The 21,822-nt window shown below is 39.4% G+C and overlaps 1 long non-coding RNA gene across 1 annotated transcript in view; it reads right to left on the minus strand.

Moving 5' to 3' along the window:
- Positions 1-1,382: 1,382 nt before the first annotated feature.
- The window catches only part of LOC112584626, a 67,815-nt gene continuing 47,375 nt past the window's right edge, over positions 1,383-21,822 (minus strand). The window contains exon 3 of the long non-coding RNA XR_006640967.1: positions 1,383-1,513. This is a non-coding gene — a long non-coding RNA (uncharacterized LOC112584626). The remainder of the gene's footprint in view (positions 1,514-21,822) is intronic.

A 21,822-nucleotide genomic window follows, 5' to 3' on the forward strand; every position in this document is an offset into this window, starting at 1 on the left:
GTGCATTCGTCAAGTAAACCCTCATTAGCTGATGGTTGTCTATTGCTGATGGTTCCTGTATTTACCTTTTTATGAAGAATGCCAAGATTTACCATCACCAAGATAAATGGCTTCTCTGAAGTTTGAGCAGCCTCCACCTTTCCTGGGGTGGTTGCCACCCCTGGCCTCTGTTCCCACCTGCCGGCAGCACAGCATCTGTACTCACCTGTCCACACTGGGGTGGGACTGGGGCCAGGAGACCTGAGCAAGCTCCTGTTTCACGTCTGCTAAGCCCTCTCCTTCTCTTTGTTGAAACTTGTCTCAAATTGTCTCCTTAGAGAAATCTGCTTAAAATCATTTCCCTGTCCCCACAGTCAGTCATCCATCCAGTCTAGCTGCTCCCTGTGGATTTTTTTTCATAAATGAATAAGAGTGTCTTTCTTCACAAAAGGACACCAGTGTGTGTGTATGCCTGTCCATTTTATTGCCTTCAAAACCATATAGTTTGAGGGAATGACTCCATTCTGAGACTTTTCACTGTTGTGAGTTACGGGTTTTCTCAAGATCATGGGCTTTGCACTGGGACATTTTGGTTCCAGTTCTGCCACTTAGTAGAAGTGCTATCCAACCATCTGAAGTCCTATTTTCTTTACTGGTAAAATATAAATAATGATGGTGTTTACCTCACGGAGTTATTGTGAAGCTTATGGAACCATATAAAGCATCTTGGAAGTACTTGGCATATACAAACACTCAATATTTCACTTATTATCATAATTATGAATTTAAAAAGTCTGTCTACACTCAAGGTTTCTTCCTGAGGCTTTGTGGGAAAGTTTGACTGAAGTTATCTCACTGTATCTCTATTGCAATCCTCAATAAAGCAGCCATCATTTTATCCATTATTATTAACAACTCATATTTTAGATGTGAAAATTGATAAAGAGATCAAATGGCCTAAAGAGGTCAACAGTCAAAGTTGTCTTATGGCAGAGCTGAGAGTCAAACTGAGTTCCTCAAATTCCACCAAGCACTAAGTTCAAGATTTAACAATAAATCACAATCATCTTTAACAAGGTAGCTGGATATGTAGAAAAACAAACAACAACAGCAACAAAATTATCATAAGATGTAATGAGCACTATGGCAAAGATACACACAAATTGTGTTAGTAACTCAGATCAGAGAACAGTTAATTTGGGGGTGAGTGAGGGGTGAAGGTTAGAATGGGGTGAAGTCATGGGGGCTCTGAAGGATAGTTATTGTTGTCTTATCTAGCAGACTTCTGGAAGAAGAGGTCACAAACTGGGCTGCTTGCAGACACATTTTATTTTTCCTTCAAAGTTTTAGAATTATTTTGAATTAATTGCCAACATTTAATAACAGATTTCTCATAAAAATAGAAATGTCTAGCTTTTCTTGGAAAACCAGATCTGTTGATGTGTTTGTCCATAGTTCCGCTTGCTGTCAATTGGCTGTCCACTTCATCCTGGGCTGACCTCCAACACCATCCCCACTGGGCCTCTTCTTGACTCTTGAGCAGGATCAAGAAATTGAGAAGATAAGATTTTCATAGGCACATCAACAATTAAGCATGAACATTTAAAGTGCTAGAGAGGTGCACTGGGATGACCCTAAGGGATGGGATGGGGAGACAGGGGGGAGGGGGGTTCAGGATGGGGAACATATGTACACCCATGGCTGATTCATGTCAATATATGGCAAAACCCACTACAATATTGTAATTAGCCTCCAATTAAAATAAATTAATTAAAAAAAAGTGCTAGAGAGACAAGAAAATTCTTTGTTTACTTAAGTAGATTAAAATAGTAAAGAAATCTACTGTTTGTTGACTGAACATATCCTTTCCTACCTAGATTTCAAGGATACTTAGGTCTAGTATATATCTACATGTGATTAAAACAAAGGAAAGAGAGTTGGAAATCCTATAGAGACTGTGGAGGTATTGGAGTGAATTTGGAAAGAAATATGCTTCTGAAAAGGCCCATAATAAAGTAGGAGCTCTAAGACTTGCGTGCCACATGTTTTCTGGCTTTGCTGATTACTATTAGACATATATTAATACAAATTAATTAATTATTCTATTTTTTAAAACCTCCATAAATGAACATAGAATTTAACACAAGGGTTTTGAATATTTTTGATCATGACCCACACAGTATGAAATACATTTTTCACCACGCACATGCTTGTACATTCATCAGTGGGTAAGCACTTGGATTTCTTCTACTGTTTATCATGAGTAATGCTACTATGAACATGAATGCAGAAATATCTGTTCTAGTCCCTGCTTTCAATTACTTTGAATACATACCCAGAAATGAAATTGCTGGATCACAATTCTATTTTTAATTTTTTGAGAACACAATCATTTTTACAAAGATCACAGCTACTGTGAAATAATGTTCTGCATTAGAGTGTGTATCTATCTGTGTTTCCATTGCTTTCTAGCACCCTGCCAAGTTTGCAAATAGGAATTCTCAAAGAATTTTTGCTACCATGGCTGTGAGGAGCACAGGCTTCTGTAGAGGCGTTACTAGAATAAAACCAATCTCTGGGAACTATCTGCCACTCAGTGATGAATAAATGAACATTCATTAAGAGACTCAATATGGTGATTGAGAAATTGCCTCTACCTTCTGTGTTAAAACATAAACATTTATTAGTCTAGTCTATTTCATGTCATGACTATAAAATCTTAACAAATAATACTTTTCTCCAAGTGGTGTCAAATGAGATGGCAAAGAGTGAGGAAAAGTCCTAAATCTCAGTCAGAGCCATCGATATTTACAGTAAACAAAATAGAAACCCCCAATAAGACCAAAAACCCCAACTCTTATTTATAAAATTACATTTGTAATACAGGTTCATTGTGGGATAATTTAAAAATTATAGATCTAAAAGTGAGAAAATTAAAACCATCTGTAATCCCACCCCTTTTTGTTGATTCTTCCAGGTTATTTTCTAGGTATAAATGCATTTTGTGTAATTTTGAACAAGAAAATAGTGTCACATTATAATTTATATTTTTGTAACTTGTTTTTTCCCAATAGTAAATTGTATTGAGACATGCATTTGCATGTCATATCTTTTCTCATGAAATAATGTTAATGATCACAAAATATCCACATTTGGATGTCATTTAATTATTGTTTTCTATGTTATTATTGGACTTTTTTCTTTGAAATTTTATTTTCCTGATATGACAATGAATATTTTCACAGCTAAATTTTTAATTTCATCTGTACTTTTTTGTGGTGGGTTAGTCAGTAAGTCGTGTCCAACTCTAGCCCGCCAGGACTGTAGCCAGCCAGACTTCTCTGTCCATGGGATTTCCCATGCAAGAAGACTGGAGTAGGTTGCCATTTTCTTCTTCAGGGAATTTCTTCTCAAGTATTTGTTTAGGATAAGTTTAAAAGATAATATAGCTTCTACAAATGGAATATTTAGATTCTTACTTTTGCAAAAAGAAAATAATTGAATGTTTTTCAATATAGAAAGGAATATAGGGACTTCCCTGGCAGTTCAGAGGTTAAGATTCCACACTTCCCCTGCAGGGAACATGGGTTTGATCCTTGGTCAGAAAACTAAGGTTCCACATGCCACATGGTTCAGTCCAAAAAAAAAAAAAAGTAATATAAATTTATTAATTTATATTACTTTTTAAATTAATAAATTTATATTACTTTTTTTTTTTTGGACTGAACCATGTGGCATACAGGTTTACATGTTTGAATATTACAAAATGGAATGAAAAGAAAAGTTTAAATTGCTCCTAGACCTCAAGGTAATAGTTGTTAATTTAATGAACATCTTTTAGACTTTCAAGTCATGTGTGTGTGTGCTAAGTCATTTCAGCCATGTCCAGGTTGTGACCCTATGGACTGTAGCCCGCCAGGCTCCTCTGTTTATGGGATCCTCCAGGGAAGAACACTGGGGTGGGCTGCCATGCCCTCCTCCAGGGGACCTTCCCAACTCAGGGATTGAAGCTGCATTTCCTGTGTCTCCTGCATTGGCAGGTGGGTTCTTTATGGCTGAGCCACCACGGAATCCCAGTGCATGTATACAAACCTATATCTTTACAAAAATAAGACCTGACTCTTCATTTGGGCTTGGTAACCTTATTTTCTAACTTGACAGATAGTGGTCTTTTCTCATGTCATTAAATACTCTTTCACAGTACAATTTTTGATGGTTTTGAAACCAGGCAACCCAGACTGGGACTTGAACCCATTGTCTTTTAACTGAGATCACAAACCTGGCCTCAGGACTCAATGCTAAGTTCTTGATATTTAATCAAAGAAAGAGTTCAGTGAGAGACACAGTGATAGGTAAGAAGTGGATTTATTTAGCGAAAAACACACTCCACAGAGTGCGAACCATCTTAGAAGGCCAGAGTGGTACCAGGATATGGGATTGTCAGTTTTTATAGAAGTGGGTAATTTCATAGGCTAATGAGTAGAGGAGTATTCCAGCTATTTGGGGGAAGAAGTGCGGATTTCCAGAAATGAGGCCACTGCCCACTTTTTGACCTTTATGGTCAGCCTTGGAACTGTCATGGTGCCTGTGGGTATGTCATTTATAGCATGCTGATGTGTTACAATGAGCATAAACTGAAGCTCAGTGTCTAGTGGAAGTCAACTTTTCTAAGTCATCTTGGCCCCATTTGATCCTAACCAGTTTATGTCATGTCCTCAGGCTATGTCATTCTTTCAAAGTTTGCCCTGCCCTCTTCCCCTGTTCCAGTTTCAAATTATTTCTTTGTGGAGGAAGAAAATCATTTCCCTTTACCTTCTTAGTTTCTATCTTTGAGGGTCCTAAGAATTTAACTGTCAAAAGACGGAGAAAAAAAGATCTTTTATTCATGTTATGTACATGGGAATTCACAGAAAAATGTAACTCAAGAAGTGACTAGAATCCGGGGCTTATATATCATCATAATGGGTGTCCCAGGTGGTGCAGTGGTAAAGAACCCCCCTGCCAATGCAGGAAATGCAAGAGACTCGGGTTCAACCCCTGGGTCAGAAAGATCTCCTGGAGTAGGAAATGGCAACCCGCTCCAGTATTCTTGCCTGGAAAATCCCATGGATAGAGAAGCCTGGGGGGCTATAATCCATGAAGTCACAAAGAGTCGGACACGACTGAACAACTGTGCGCAAGCATGAATACCAACATAGCAAGGGAAGAGAAGGGGGAAAGGGGCACTTATGGGAAGACCAAATGACTCTGGGGAAGATAAAGGAACCTTTATGAGGTTAGGTAGTAGTTTAATGACAATATCTATTTAGGTGACTTCTTATTCTAGTACTATCTCCAGTGATAGAAGTCAATCCTTCTTGGATTCCTGGAGGGCATTTATGACAGTATAATTCTTTTGGGAGTCTCTGCTTTTAGTCAGATAAGGAAAATTTAGGAAAGAAAATTCTTCACAGTGATATATTCAGAATTCCTTCACCATGTTTGTATTACTCACCCCAATACCAGTTTCTGTAGCCTCTGCCAAGGGGAACTGACCCACTCATGGTTCCAAATAACTGGGTGGGGCTCCCCTCCTCTCCTGCCCTCTCCCTACCAGTCAGCAGCTAATTGGAACAAGACCAGCTACGTGACCATGGACAAGCACTGTGTTCGTTTTAAGGGTGCTTGCGGCACGTCTTTACTCAGAAAGGGAAAAGCTGAACCAATCATGATCTCATTATTGTATAGATTTGAGATGAGAAATAAGCAGAAATGCGAACTGTTCACAGTGAATGCACAGCTTAAAGATGCATGAAGGAGAGATGAGACAGAGTAGTTACCTTGAAAGATCATAAAGAGGTCAATTGAGACTATAGAGAAGCAGGATATAGTAGTACGATAAGCTATGAGGTTGATACAAATATGTAGAATAAAGAGTAGTGTTTTAGAGTAAAGGCTTTGAAGTCTGATAGAATTTGAATTTTCACAGTTCTACTTAAATGGTATTTGACTTGCACTAACTAATCTTCTGAGCCATATTTTCCTTATCAGTGACATGTGGATAATATTTCTCTTATGGAGCTGTTGAAAGAATTAATTGAGCTATTACAGGCAGGGTAAGACCACCTTCTGGAAGATATTAAGAAGAGGTGGCAAGAATACACAGAAAAACTGTACAAAAAAGATCTTCATGACCAAGATAATCACGATGGTGTGATCACTCACCTAAAGCCAGACATCCTGGAATGTGAAGTCAAGTGGGCCTTAGAAAGCATCACTACAAACAAAGCTAGTGGAGGTGATGGAATTCCAGTGGAACTATTTCAAATCCTGAAAGATGATGCTGTGAAAGTGCTGCACTCAATATGCCAGCAAATTTGGAAAACTCAGCAGTGGCCACAGGACTGGAAAATGTCCGTTTTCATTCCAATCCCAAGAAAGGCAATGCCAAAGAATGCTCAAACTACTGCACAATTGCACTCATCTCACACACCAGTAAAGTAATGCTCAAAATCCTCCAAGTCAGGCTTCAGCAATATGTGAACCGTGAACTTCCAGATGTTCAAGCTGGTTTTAGAAAAGGCAGAGGAACCAGAGATCAAATTGCCAACATCTGCTGGATCATGGAAAAAGCAGGAGAGTTCCAGAAAAACATCTATTTCTGCATTGTTGACTGTGCCAAAGCCTTTGACTGTGTGGATCACAATAAACTGTGGAAAATTCTGAAAGAGATGGAAATACCAGACCACCTGACCTGCCTCTTCAGAAACCTATATGCAGGTTCAGGAAGCAACAGTTAGAACTGGATATGGAACAACAGACTGGTTCCAAATAGGAAAAGGAGTATGTCAAGACTGTGTATTGTCACCCTGCTTATTTAACTTATATGCGGAATACATCATGAGAAACACTGGGCTGGAAGAAGCACAATCTGGAATTAAGATTGCCGGGGGAAATATCAATAACCTCAGATATGCAGATGACACCACCCTTATGGCAGAAAGTGAAGAGGAACTAAAAAGCCTCTTGATGAAAGTGAAAGAGGAGAGTGAAAAAGTTGGCTTAAAAAAAAAACTCAACATTCAGAAAATGAAGATCATGGCATCTGGTCCCATCACTTCATGGAAAATAGATGGGGAAACAGTGGAAACAGTGTCAGACTTTATTTTGGGGGGCTCCAAAATCACTGCAGATGGTGATTGCAGCCATGAAATTAAAAGATGCTTACTCCTTGGAAGGAAAATTATGAACAACCTAGATATCATATTGAAAAGCAGAGATACTACTTTGCCAACAAAGGTCCGTCTAGTCAAGGCTATGGTTTTTCCAGTAGTCATGTATGGATGTGAGAGTTGGACTGTGAAGAAAGCTGAGCGTCGAAAAATTGATGCTTTTGAACTGTGGTGTTGGAGAAGACTCTTGAGATTCCTTTGGATTGCAAGGAGATCCAACCAGTCTGTTCTAAAGGAGATCAGCCCTGGGATTTCTTTGGAAGGACTGATGCTAAAGCTAAAACTCCAATACTTTGGCCACCTCATGTGAAGAGTTGACTCATTGGAAAAGACTCTGATGCTGGCAGGGATTGGGGGCAGGAGGAAAAGGGGACGACAGAGGATGAGAAGGCTGGATGGCATCACCGGCTCAATGGACGTGAGTTTGAGTGAACTCCAGGAGTTGGTGATGGACAGGGAGGCCTGGCGTGCTACGATTCATGGGGTCACAAAGAGTCAGACACGACTGAGCGACTGAACTAACTAAGACCACCTTAACTGCCTCCTGAGAAATCTGTATGCAGGTCAAGAAGCAACAGTTAGAACCAGACATACAACAACAGACTGGTTCCAAATTGGGAAAGGAGTATGTCAAGGCTATATACTGTCATCTTGCTTATTTAACTTATATACAGAGTACATCATGCAAAATGCCAGACTGGATGAAACACAAGCTGGAATCAGGACTGCAGGGAGAAATATCAATAACCTCAGATATACAGATGACACCACCCTTATGGCAGAAAACGAAGAGGAACTAAAGACTTTCTCGATGAAAGTGAAAGAGGAGAGTGAAAAAGCTGGCTTAAAACTCAGCATTCAAAAAATGAAGATCATGGCATCGAGTCCCATCACTTCATGGCAAATAGATGAGGAAACAATGGAAACAGTGACAGACTTTATTTTCTTGACTCCAAAATCACTGCAGATGATGACTGCAGCCATGAAATTAAAAGACATTTGCTCCTTGGAAGAAAAGCTATGACAAACCTAGACAGGTTAAAAAGCAGTGAAGTGAAAGTCACTCAGTCATGTCCGACTGTTTGTGACACCAGGGACTATACAATTCATGGAATTCTTCAGGCCAGAATACTGGAGTTGGTAGGCTTTCCCTTCTTCAGGGGATCTTTCCAAACCAGGGACTGAACCTAGGTCTCCTGCACTGCAAGCTGATTCTTTACCAGTTGAGCCACCAGGGAAGCCCAAGAATACAGGAATGGGTAGCCTATCCGTTCTCCTGGGCAACTTCCCAACCCAGGAATTGGATCAAGGTCTCCTGCATTGCAGGTGGATTCTTTACCAGCTGAGCTACCAGGGAAGCCATTAAAAAGCAGAGACATTACTTTACCAATAAAGGTCCATCTAGTCAAAGCTATGGTTTTTCCAGTAGTCATGTATAGTTGTGAGAGTTGGACCATAAAGAAAGCTGAGTGCTGAAGAATTGATGCTTTTGAACTGTGGTGTTGGAGAAGACTATTGAGAGTCCCTTGGACTGCAAGGAGATCCAACCAGTCAGTCCTAAAGGAAATGAGTCCTGAATATTCATAGATGGACTGACGCTGAAGCTGAAACTCCAATCCTTTGGCCACCTGATACGAAGAACTGACTCATTTGAAAAGACACTGATGCTGGTAGAGATTGAAGGCAGGAGGATAAGGGGACTACAGGGAATGAGATGATTGGGGCATCACCGACTCAATGGACATGAGTTTGAGCCAGCTCTGGGAGTAGGTAATGGACAGGGAAGCCTGGTGTGCTACAGTCCATGGGGTCGCAAAGAGCCAAACATGACTGAGCGACTTAACAGAACTGAACTGAACAGGTAGGATTCTTAGCACACAGTGTCTGATACATAAGAAGCACTAAATATGTAAAATCACTATTATAACTATTTCTCCTCAAATATAACATATATTTGATATCCTTCCTGTACTATATTTTGAATCTTTGGTATTTAATATATCAGTTAATGAATATGTGATTAATGTTTGTAATTATGTTCTATAAAGTTTTTGTATTGAAGTTTGGATTTTTTTATTGACCAAAATTCTGAAATAACCAAATCAGTTTTCTTATCTACAACTTTATTCTACTTTTAAGGAAAAAAGGTGATTCTACCAAGACTGCTTATTTAATTTGGGCCATATGTTAATAACGTGAATTTTCTTTCCCACAGTCTGTTAAAGTTTTGAACTCACACAGTAAACAAGGTTATTAGCTGTGAAATGCCAGTTGACAACTGGGTAGACTGTATTCTCATAAGATTTTTGAAGTTTCTTACCTTTTTCTCTCAGAAAGGAAGTGCCTAGAATTTTCACTCTTGCTGGAATGGTACAAAAAGCGGGGAGGGGATTCAGTTTTTAGTCATGTCAACTTTCTGCCTCTTCTCATCCCCTCCCTACCAGATAATTAAGGACCACGTGTCATGTATAAATAGCTTCAGCTGAGAACATCCTCATATCTTTGCCCCTCTCATCATTGAGCTGAGCCCATAACTGATGTTGCAATTAGAGTACTGATTTAGCTCTGAGAGACACATTGCAAATGATCCTCTGAGGAGGATGGTATTTATATCAGTACTGACTGATGAAGACTTTGTCAACTGTACTTTTGGCAGGTCATTTCATGGCATGCCCCTGGGTTAATCTACTTCTCATTATAACCAATGATCCATGATGATGTATTTTCAGAACCACTCATCTTACACAGGGTACCATGATGTGGAACAGACCTATGGAAATGCAGACAATTAAGAAAATTCTCAATCAAAATGTAGGGGTCAACAGAAGAGCTGTAGAGGTCAGGCATTTCATGATTTATTGGAACATGTTTGGTATCATTTGTGCCACAGGAATTCATACTTCTGTACTTCAGGCTTAACTGTCTATTTTTTAAAATTTTGATTAATTTATTTTAGTTGGAGGCTAATTACTTTACAATATTGTGGTGGTTTTTGCCATACATTGACATGAGTCAGCCACAGGTGTACATGTATCCCCACGTCCCAAACCACCTCCCACCTCCCTCTCCATCCTATCCCTCTGGGTTGTCCCAGTGCACTGGCTTTGAGTGCCCTGTTTCATGGATCAAACTTGGACCAGTCATCTATTTCACATATGGTAATATACTTGTTTCAATGCTATTCTCTCAAATCACCCCACCCTCACCTTCTCCCACGGAGTCCAAAAGTCTGTTCTTTACATCTGTATCTCTTGCTATCTTGCATATAGGGTTATCATTGCCGTCTTTCTGAATTCCATTTATATGCATTAATATACTGTATTGGTGTTTTTCTTTATGACTTACTTCACTCTGTGTAATAGGCTCCAGTTTCATCCACCTCATTAGAACTGACTCAAATGCATTCTTTTAATAGCTGAGTGATATTCGATTGTGTATACGTACCACCACTTTCTTATCCATTCGTCTGCCAATGGACATCTAGGTTGCTTCCATGTCCTAGCTATTGTAAACAGTGCTGCAGTGAATACTGGGGCAGGTACACATGACTCTTTCAGTTCTGGTTTCCTCAGTGTATATGCCCAGCAGTGGGATTGCTGGATCATATGGCAGTTCTATTTCCAGTTTTTTAAGGAATATCCAAACTAAGCTATACTAGTTTGCATTCCCACCAACAGTGTAAGAGGTTCCCTTTTCTCCACACCCTCTCCAGCGTTTATTGTTTGTAGACTTTTTGATGGCAGCTATTCTGACTAGTGTGAGATGGTACCTTGTGGTTTTGATTTGCATTTCTCTGATAATGATGTTGAGCATCTTTTCATGTGTTTGTTAGCCATCTGTATGTCTTCTTTGGAGAAATGTCTATTTAGTTCTTTGGCCCATTTTATGACTGGGTCATTTATTTTTCTGGTGTTGAACTGCATGAGCTGCTTGTATATTTGGGGGGGGGATTAATTCTTTGTCAGTTGTTTCATTTGCTACTATTTTCTTCCATTCTGAACGCTGTCTTTTCACCTTACTTATAGCTTCCTTTGTTGTGCAAAAGTTTTTAAGTATAATTAGGTCCCAATTGTTTATTTGTGCTTTTATTTCCATAACTCTGGGAGGTGGGTCATAGAGGATCTTGCTGTGATTTATGTCAGAGAGTGTTCTGCCTATGTTTTCCTCTAAGAGTTTTATAGTTTTTGGTCTTACATTTAGATCTTTAATCTATTTTGAGTTTATTTCGTGTATGGTGTTAGAAAGTGCTCTAGTTTCCTTCTTTTACAGGTGGTTGCCCAGTTTTCCCAGCACCACTTGTTAAAGAGATTGTCTTTTCTCCATTGTATATTTTTGCCTCCTTTGTTAAAGATAAGCTGTCCATAGACGTGTGGATTCATCTCTGGGCTTTCTACTTTGTTCCCTTGATCTATATTTCTGTCCTTTTGCCAGTACTATACTGTCTTGATAACTGTAGCTTTGTAGTATAGTCTGAAGTCAGGCAGGTTGATTCCTCCAGTTAACTGTCTACTGTGACATAAGAGAAAGAAAATGTAAATAGATTGACTAGTGAAGTTTACCATAGAAAAGTCAGGCAATTTGAAGTCTTTTCATTTCTTAGATGCTATGAGTGCTTCAGAATCATAACATATTCTCAGAGTCAAGTAAGTAATACCAGAATCAGAAATTCTAGGATTATTCAGTTCAGTTCAGTTCAGTCGCTCAGTCGTGTCTGACTCTTTGTGACCCCAAGGACCGCAGCACGCCAGGCTTCCTTATCCATCACCAACTCCTGGAGCTTTCTCAAACTCACGTCCATCGAGTCAGTGATGCCATCCAACTATTTCATCCTCTGTCATCCCCTTTTCCTCCTGCCTTCAATCTTTCCCAGCATCAGGGTCTTTTCCAATGAATCAGTTCTTTGCGTCAGTTGGCCAAAGTATTGGAGCTTCAGCTTCATCATCAGTTCTTCCAATGAGTATTCAGGACTGATTTTCTTTAGGATGTACTGGTTGGATCTCCTTGCAATCCAAGAGACTCTCAAGAGTCTTCTCTAACACCACAGTTCAAAAGCATCAATTTTTTGGTGCTCAGCTTTCTTTATGGTCCAACTCTCACATTTGTACATGACTACTGGTGATGGACAGGGAGGCCTGGCGTGCTGCGATTCATGGGGTCACAAAGAGTCAGACATGACTGAGCAACTGAACTGACTGACTGGAAAAACCATAGCTTTGGCTAGATAGACTTCTGTTGGCAAAGTAATGGCTCTGCTTTTTAACCTGTCTAGGTTTGTCACAGCTTTTCTTCCAAGGAGCAAGTGTCTTTTAATTTCATGGCTGCAGTCACCATCTGCAGTGATTTTGGAGCCCCCCCAAATAAAGTCTGTCACTGTTTCCATTGTTTCCCCATCTATTTGTCATGAAGTGATGGGACCAGATTCCATGATTATTTGGTTAGAGTTAAAAGCCAATGATTATTTGCCTATTTATTATCTATCTATCTTTCCTTAGAGAAAGATGAGTAGTGGAAACACAGATAGGGAGGTGGACTCACTCTTTCTAACTCTGTCCTGGCTAGGATGTGGGATCTTATAGTCCTTTAGTAGAGAGCTTCATCTTTGCTCTCTTCTTTCATATGGAGAATTGGTATTTGCAAACATAGCTTCACACCGTTCCTGATTTTCAGCAGTCCCAAGTAGATTACCACCTCTCAGCCTTCCCTCCTAGAAAGACTTCTATTGGTTAAACATGCTGCAGGAGTCTAGATGATGTTTCAGTACGGAAAGCCACTGCTTAGTACACACTGAATCCCCCTGAGGCACCAGGGCACTCCTCTTCCTCTCCTTCTTCTATGGTTCCCTTCTCTCAGGACCAATCTCTTCACCTTCTCTGATTCTGGCTCAAGTGCTCAGCCAGTTAGATGGGTCCTTTGGAGCTGGAGATGCAGGAAGTTAGGGGGAATTCTTACTCTTAAGAGAAAGGGAAGAATGAAAATGGCAACTCCTGGTCCAGTCTCAAAGTGAAACTACTACCAAACTAATTCTTGTTTTACTGGCTTTGACCCACTTTTGGAAAACTTGTGTTGTTTTGTATTTCTTCTCTTTGACCTTAGACCCTCCATATTGTTCTAAATTGTATACAATAAGATGAGGAGAACATTACTATATAATCAAGGCCTTTCCTGTCTTCTTCTATAAATATCTGCTTCCCTCGTGACAACTGGCTGTGGGCTAAGGACCATCGCTATGCTCATTTCTGAAATATCTGATATTGCCCCTTGGGAGGATAAAAAAAATAAGCAGGAAATCAACATCTGATTTAGGACTTATATAAGAATTTTCAAAACTCAGAACTAAGGAAAAAACTCAATATAAAAATGGACAAATAACCTGAAAAGAAACTTTAAAAAAATATAAATACCTAATAAACACATGAGAGGATGCTCACCATTGTTCAGTTCAGCTCAGTTCAGCCGCTCAGTCGTGTCCAACTCTTTGGACCACATGAACCGCAGCACGCCAGGCCTCCCTGTCCATCACCAACTCCTGGAGTTCACTCAGACTCACGTCCATCGAGTCAAGTGATGCCATCCAGCCATCTCATCCTCTGTCATCCCTTTCTCCTCCTGCCCCCAATCCCTGCCAGCATCAGAGTCTTTTCCAATGAGTCAACTCTTCGCATGAGGTGGCCAAAGTATTGGAGTTTCAGCTTTAGCATCATTCCTTCCAAAAAAATCCCAGGGCTGATCTTCTTCAGAATGGACTGGTTGGATTTCCTCGAAGTCCAAGGGACTCTCAAGAGTCTTCTCCAACACCACAGTTCAAAAACATCAATTCTTCGATGCTCAGCTTTCTTCACAGTCCAACTCTCACATCCATAAATGACCACTGGAAAAACCATAGCCTTGACTAGACGGACCTTTGTGGGCAAAGTAATGTCTCTGCTTTTGAATATGCTATCTAGGTTGGTCATAACTTTCCTTCCAAGGAGTAAGCACCTTTTAATTTCATGGCTGCAATCACCATCTGCAGTGATTTTGGAGCCCAGAAAAATAAAGTCTGAGACTGTTTCCACTGTTTCCTCATCTATTTGCCATGAAGTGATGGCACCAGATGCCATGATCTTAGTTTTCTGAATGTTGAGCTTTAAGCCAACGTTTTCACTCTCCTCTTTCACTTTCATCAAGAGGCTCTTTAGTTTCTCTTCACTTTCTGCCATTAGGGTGGTGTCATTTGCATATCTGAGACCAGCTTGTGCTTCTTCCAGCCCAGCGTTTCTCATGATGTACTCTGCATGTAAGTTAAATAAGCAGGGTGACAATACACAGCCTTGACATACTCCTTTTCCTATTTGGAACCAGTCGGTTCTTCCATGTCCAGTTCTAACTGTTGCTTCCTGACCTGCATACAGGTTTCTCAAGAGGCAGGTCAGGTGGTCTGATATTCCCATCTCTTTCAGAATTTTCCACAGTTTATTGTGATCCACACACTCAAAGGCTTTGGCATAGTCAATAAAGCAGAAATAGTGTTTTTCTGAAACTCTCTTCCTTTTTCCATGATCCAGCATTGTTAGAGAAATGCAAATTAAAACCACAATGGGAAGCTACACATATAAAAGAGTGGCTAAAATAATAAAATAAAATAAAACTTGACAATAGCAAGTACTGATGAGGATGCATAGTAATTTGAACCCTTGTCCATTCTTGGTGAGAATTGCAAAAGGATATAGCCATTTTAGAAAATAGTTTGGCAATATCTTATAAAATTTAAATACACCATATGACTCAGTAATCCCACTTTTAGGTGCTACCCTAAATGAACCGAAAACTTATGTTCATACAAAAGCCTGTATACAATGTTTACAGCAGCATTATTCATAAGCACCAAAATCTAGAAACAATCCTATCCTTCTACTGGTGAATGGATAAACAAACTATAGTCCACCCAAATAATGGAACCCCACTGAGTGAAAAAAAGGAAGTAACTTGTGATACATGCAAGGATATGGATGGATCTCAAATGCATTATGCTAAGTGAAACAGTCCAGACTCAAAATGCTCAAAAGCATACCAGCTGATTCCATTTTTATGACATTCAAGAAAAGGCAAAACTACAAAGACAGAAAAGAGATAGTAGTTGCCAGGGACTGAAGGGGAAAACAAAGAACTGTAAGGGAACTTTTTGAGATGGTTGAGATGTTCTGTATCTTCATGGTCATCATTATATCATTGTATGCATTTGTTAAGACTCATAGGATTATACCCTAAAAGGAGTGAAGTTTACTATATGTAAATTACACTACAATAATTTTTTAAAAGGGATGGCCATCGATAAAATAGACAAAATTAAATGGGATCAACGATGGCAAGAAAGCTTTAAAAAAGATAAGAAAATTAGACAAATCTCTGATGATATTAACCAGGGTTGCCAAAAAGAGCCAGGGAGAGAGGTGGAGCATGTAAGGTAACAGGCCCATCCAAGGCAGTCTCTCTTATGTCCCTCTGAGGTTAGGACTGCAGAGGAAAGGGACAATGACTAAGCGCTAGGAAAATAACACCTATGAGGAAAGGTTAAAGGAATTGAGATTACTTTCCCTGGCAACAAGGGGCCAGAGGGATGATTTAATAGCAGTCTTTGGGTTTCCAAGCCTCCTTGACAGCTTGATTACAGTGCCATTTAGCAGGGTGAGCAGCTTCAATGATCTTTAGCACATTATAATGGAATTGTGTCCATGGGATTAATGGTTTCAGTAAACAGGGAGGTCCTCTCTGAAAGGGAAAGTACTTGTATTGTCCTATAGAATGAGAATGTGCCTGACAAGCACAGAATAGCCATAAGGCTTGCAGCCTCTGTCTCCATCTACAAATTGGACACAGCGTTACCTATTTATTGTTTTGAAAAGAGAATTCAAACAGACGGCTTATGAAAAGTGCCTGGTTATCCTTCTGCTTTCCAAAATCATCCTTTCCTAATTGGAAGCTCAAGCATTAAGATTTTGAAGATAATAATATTAAAAAACTAATAATTTATTGTGCTTTCTATATGCCAGATGGGCTTCTTGGTGGCTTCATGGTAAAGAATCTGCCTGCAATTCAGGAGACACAGGAGATGGGTATTTGATCCCTGGGTCGTGAAGATCCCCTGGAGAAGGGTATGGCAACCCACTCCAGAGTTCTTGCCAGGAAAATCCATGGGGTTGCAAAGAGTCTGACATAACTGAAGCAACTGAGCACAAATGCCGGATAGTCTTCTCTTCTCTTCATGTTTATTAACTCGTTTAATCATCTCAGCAATCCTATGGCAGGAGGTAGTATTATTTCCGTTTTATAGATTTGGACATTGAGGAACAAGAGAGGGAGTTGCAGTTCTATCTCTGGTACTTTTAGAAAGCCCTCAAGTGACTGTAAATGTAAACTGGAGCTAAGAAACACTGAAAACAATTGCTGAATAATGCCGAGGGCTTCATGCCCATCCTGCCTAAGTAAAATTTTCATTATTATTTACTCTCACATTCATTCACTTATTAATTCGAAAATGTTTACTGAGTACTTGCTATGTGTCGGTTGCTTTACTAAACAACGAAAAAGTCTTATTTCACTGATTATTTCCCTCTCATTTTAACAATCATATTGTGGATTAAATCCTTCAAAAATGTAACAGGAGTCAAGATACTTGAACACTTACTATGTATTACTGAAATTTTACAATGTCTGCTTGTGGTAGCCCTGTCCTTATTATGTCCCACGTTTGACAAATGAGGGAGATGAGGCACAGAGAAGTGAAGTAACTTGCCTAAGGCCACACAGCTAGGAGCTGGCAGGGCTCAGCGGCTCCAGAACGGTGTCCTTAACTGCTCTGCTGTGCCTTACCTCCATGCTGAGCCCAAAGATAGTGCTATACAAACATGTCTTGACAACTCAGAAATACTGAAAGCACAGTTAGCCAGAGAGCTTTAAAATGATGAAGGAGATCTTGTTTCAAATGAATGCATTTCACTGGCCGGTATGGAGTCATGCGGCCGCATCTTGTTGCAGGTGAGGCTGAGAAAAGCATTCTGGCTGTGTGTAGACGAGGAAAGGGCAAAAGGATGAGTGAACAAGGCGCCAATCTTTGCTACAGTCTCCTCTGAGAGGTTTTGAATTTAGCAGTCAAAGTGTCACTTTTTGTAAGTTATGAACTTGTTGTCTTTTTTTAAATTAATTTTTATTGGAGTATAATTGCTTTACAGTATTACTTTCTACTGTATGGCAAAGTGAATCAGCTATACATATACATATATCCTCTCTTTTTTTGGATTTCATTCCCATTTACTGTATAGCACAGAGAACTCTATTCGATGGTCTGTGGTGCCCTAAATCGTGTCTTATTTTAAAAATACTTCTCTGTTATAAGGACATGAAGATTTTATGTTGTATTCTTGTCTAAAAGATTTCACTTTTGACTTATACATATAAGTCTCTAATCTACCTGGCATCATTTTTGGTGTATGTTGTGAGGTATGGATTACATTTATTCTCTTTATGTCTGACGTTCTAGAATTTCATGTTGCTGCTTTTTGGTATAACTTTTTTCTTTTGTGCTAAAGTCTCTCAACCTGAAGGTTAATGTTCTTTAAACTCTGAAGACATTTCCTGAGTTCTTTATTTGATAGTTTAATGCCCTTTGTTTTCTCTTTCTGGAATTTCCTATCAATATTTGACTTGGATTGATCTTTTATACATTCTATTTTCCTCTCATATTATGCAGCTTTATCTTCTGTTCCACATTTGTGTGTGTGTTTTATTTAATTATCATTATTGATTTAATACTAATAGCTATCATTTCACATACAGCATGTTCTCAACCAACATTGACAAAGGCCATTCAAAAAAGCTGATGTCACCATTTTGACTGATGGTGACACAGGAGTGCAAGCCAATAGATGTTCTATTAGATGCTCTAATAGAGGCAGACATGACCCTTGCCTCTCTGCAAACTTCATAGCAGAGCCTGGAGGCCTGTGTGATTTCAAGTCCAGTGTTCACATACTCACAAAACTTTGCCAGGTCTCTTTTTTTTTGGTGAAAAGCAGGGGAGAGAATGCTCAGGAAGAGGCAGCGTGAACTGAGCCAAGAAGCCTGGCAAAGGTGTGGTATCGGAGCTTCACTGCCGCTGTCAACCACTCATTCTTTCCCTCACTCCTTAGACATTTGCCAGCCTTGTGTGCATGGGATTTAAGATTACAGACATTTCTAGTGGCTGAGAGCCCTCCAGTGTAGCCCAGGGCAGGGGACATGTAAGAAAAATGGGTTAGGGAAGACAAGTAGACTCTATAATCCTGCTGTTGGGGAAGGGGGAGGGGACTGACTGATAATTAAGTGTATTTATGTGTATATATAGATATATTGGAGAAGGCAATGGCACCCCACTCCAGTACTCTTGCCTGGAATATACTTTATTTTCCAACCATTTTATCAGATTTTCCATTTTAGAAGAATGGAAATTTTTAAAAGTAGCACATTTTCCTATTTTTAAGTTTCCCAGAATTCTTTATTATTCTCTGTTCTTTTTTAAAAATAGCATTTTGGTGCTTTTTTTTTTTTTTATAAATGAAATATCTTTTTTAACCTTTCAGAAGATACAAGTTCTCTTTGGCTTTCTATGTTTTCTTTGTTTATTCTGAGATGCTATTATCTGTTTGTTTTTCCTGGTGTCTCCCAACTATAAAGGTCTGGTCACCTGCAGCATTTTGTTCATAATTAAGCATGAGCTGCAGAAAGCAGAGTGGGGATGCTTCTCATCTGGGTGGGGCTTCCTATCCAGTGACAGCAGGATTAGGTGATTGGCAGGGAGTTGGCTCACTGCTGGGAAGCTTCCAAATGCCATTCTTTGGAGGTCTTTTCTCTGGAGCCATTCAGCTTTTCCAGATAAGAAATCTCATAATTCTCGTCTAGAGAAAAAAAAGGGCCTGGCTACCAGGAAACTGGGTTCAGGCATCTGTGGATGTATAATGTATTGATAAAGTGTTCCAAATACAGGCCTCCTCAATCAGTCCTGTTCTTTGCTGTATTAATAATATAAATGGCAAACTCTTATCTATAGCTTTCTTTTGTCAGGCACTGATCTAACTGCTTTACACTGGTATTTACTTTATTCATTGCTTTACTCATTGAATCCCCTAAACAGACGGTGTTACAAAAGAGGAAACTGAGGCACAGGGAAATCAAGGAACTAGCCTGAGATCACAGAGCTACTAATTGTAAAGCCAGGATTTGAACCCAGGTCTTCTGTCTGAATGCTGCCTCCTTGAAAGAAAAATGATACAGGCTGGCATTCAGACAGTGTTATTTCAGAGGGCACCCCAGGACTGTAAGCTCCATGATGGAAGGGATTTTGTCTATTTTACTCACCACTGTTCACCCAAACTCTCACACAGACCAGGGCAATAAGCATGCTTTATATGCTTACATGAAAAAAAATTGGGTCTTAATGTTAAGGATTTATTGCTCTTTTGACAGTGTAGTTATACTGTCCACTAAAAGCTTTTTGTAAAAAATGGGCCCATGCATAATCAGCATCTGAAGTTTTATTGCCAATGTCACTAATATTTATTGTAGTGGGGGAGTAGAAATGATTGCCTTTTAATTTGAACTGCTTGTTTGCAGTTCCAGACTTCTCAATGGGTTATGGTTAAGGAAAATACTTTTGGTGGATTTTTTGTTTGTTTGTTTGTTTGTTTTAGGAGGACAGCTGTCTTAGTCTGTCCAGGGTGTCATAATAGAATACCAAAGACTAGTTGGCTTATAACAGCAGAAATTTGTTTCTCACAGTTCTAGAGGCAGAAAGTCCAAGACCAAGTCATGGGCAGATTCGGTATCTGGGGAGAGTCCACTTCCTGATTTATAGATTACTGTCTTTTCACTATCCTCATATCACAGGAGGAACAAGACTGCTCTGTGGGATCCATTTTATTTTTTGATTGTATTTATTTTTTATTGGAGTATAGTTGATTTACAGTGTTTTGTTAGTTTCAGATACATAGCAAAGTGATTCAGTTATACATTTGTATGTATCTATTTTTCTTTCCAGATTCTTTTCTCGTATAGGTTATTACAAAATACTGAGGAGAGTTCCCTGTGCTATACACTATTTCTTGTTGGCTGGGATTTATTTTGTATGGACACTAATTCCACTCATGAAGATTCTGTCCTTATGACCTAAGTACCTCCTAAAAGCCATCCTGATGCCATCACACTGGGGGTAAGCATTTCAGCATATGAATTTAGAGGAAGGATACAAATATTCAGTACATAACAGTGGCTGTGCTGATAGGACTTTTGTTTGTTTGCTTTGTTTTGTTTAATTAAAGAATGCAGTTCACTGGAAGAAAAGGTGTGATATGAATAGGAAAATGAAAAATTACTTAAAAGCAATTAGCAGCTATCAGAAATTGCTTAATTAAAAATCACAGAAACCCATTTGGTCTATGTTAAACAAAATAGAAATATTTATTGAAAATTATGGAAGCCTAATATAGGTGAGTACAAAAGGACTGAAAAGTCAGAGCCTAAGATCTCCCCCCTTCCGTTTCCCTCCCTCTCTCTCTTCTTCCTTTCCTTCCTCCATTCCTTCCTTCCACATACCCCCATCTGCCAAGTACTGTGGATACAGTGGAGAACTAGTCATACGAGAGCTCTCTTGTCAGTGTATATTCTCATAGAAGAAGATTGACAATAAGTAACCCAAAGTCAAACAAAAATAAGAGTCTTATAAATAGGATGACCATAGATTTTTTGGCCACACTCGAGAGCAAAAAAAAAGAAAACTATTAATAGTCATGCTTGACAATAAGTGTAAACCTGTCCAGGGCACACACACACCGGAAATGTCGTGGGCAAAGGGCTATGGAGAGGATTAGAATAGAGCAGTGTGGCAACTCCTGGGAGGCTACTTAAGAGAGGTGATAAGAGGTGCTCTCATGTAATCTATAACCTGAATGACAAGAAGGAGCTGAGCACTGGAAGATGGCAGGGACGAGCCTTCCAGGCACAGAGATCAACTAGGTATCTCAGGGAGGTGAGGGCATGGAGCAGCCAGTGTGGCTGGCGTGCAGTGGGAGAGACGGGTCAGGAATAGGATCAGGGATGCAGATGGGGCCATGTGAGGCTGGGCCTTCTAATCCTTAATAAGGGAGTTGGCTTTATTCAAAGCATGATGGGAAGGCAATGGAAAGTTCTCAGCGCAGAAATGACATGATGTGCTTCACCTTTTAAAAAGAACACCCCATAAAGTTATGCAGTTAGGGTGTTTAAAAAATTGGTTGCAATTTTTGCTAATCTTTTCTTTGGTAAGATGTTCCAATATATGATAGAATATTACTCAGCCATAAAAGGAACAAATCTTAGTCAGCTGTAATGACGTGGATGATCCCAGAGCCTCTTATATAGAGTGAAGTAAGTCAGAAAGAGAAAAACAAATATTCTGTATTAACACATATATATGATTTTCTTTGAAAGTTCTTATCTTTAAGAGATGAAAACTGATGCAAAGTCATATTGCTTATAGAACGAATGATGAGGCATCTGGAATTTATCTGAAAATTAGAAATGAAACAGAATTGGCCATGATTGAATGCTTGTTGAAGGTGGGCTCATGATTTGATTCACTTTTGTT

The sequence above is a fragment of the Bubalus bubalis genome, chromosome 4 (assembly GCF_019923935.1).
Source record: "Bubalus bubalis isolate 160015118507 breed Murrah chromosome 4, NDDB_SH_1, whole genome shotgun sequence".
Classification (NCBI taxonomy): Eukaryota; Metazoa; Chordata; class Mammalia; order Artiodactyla; family Bovidae; genus Bubalus; species Bubalus bubalis.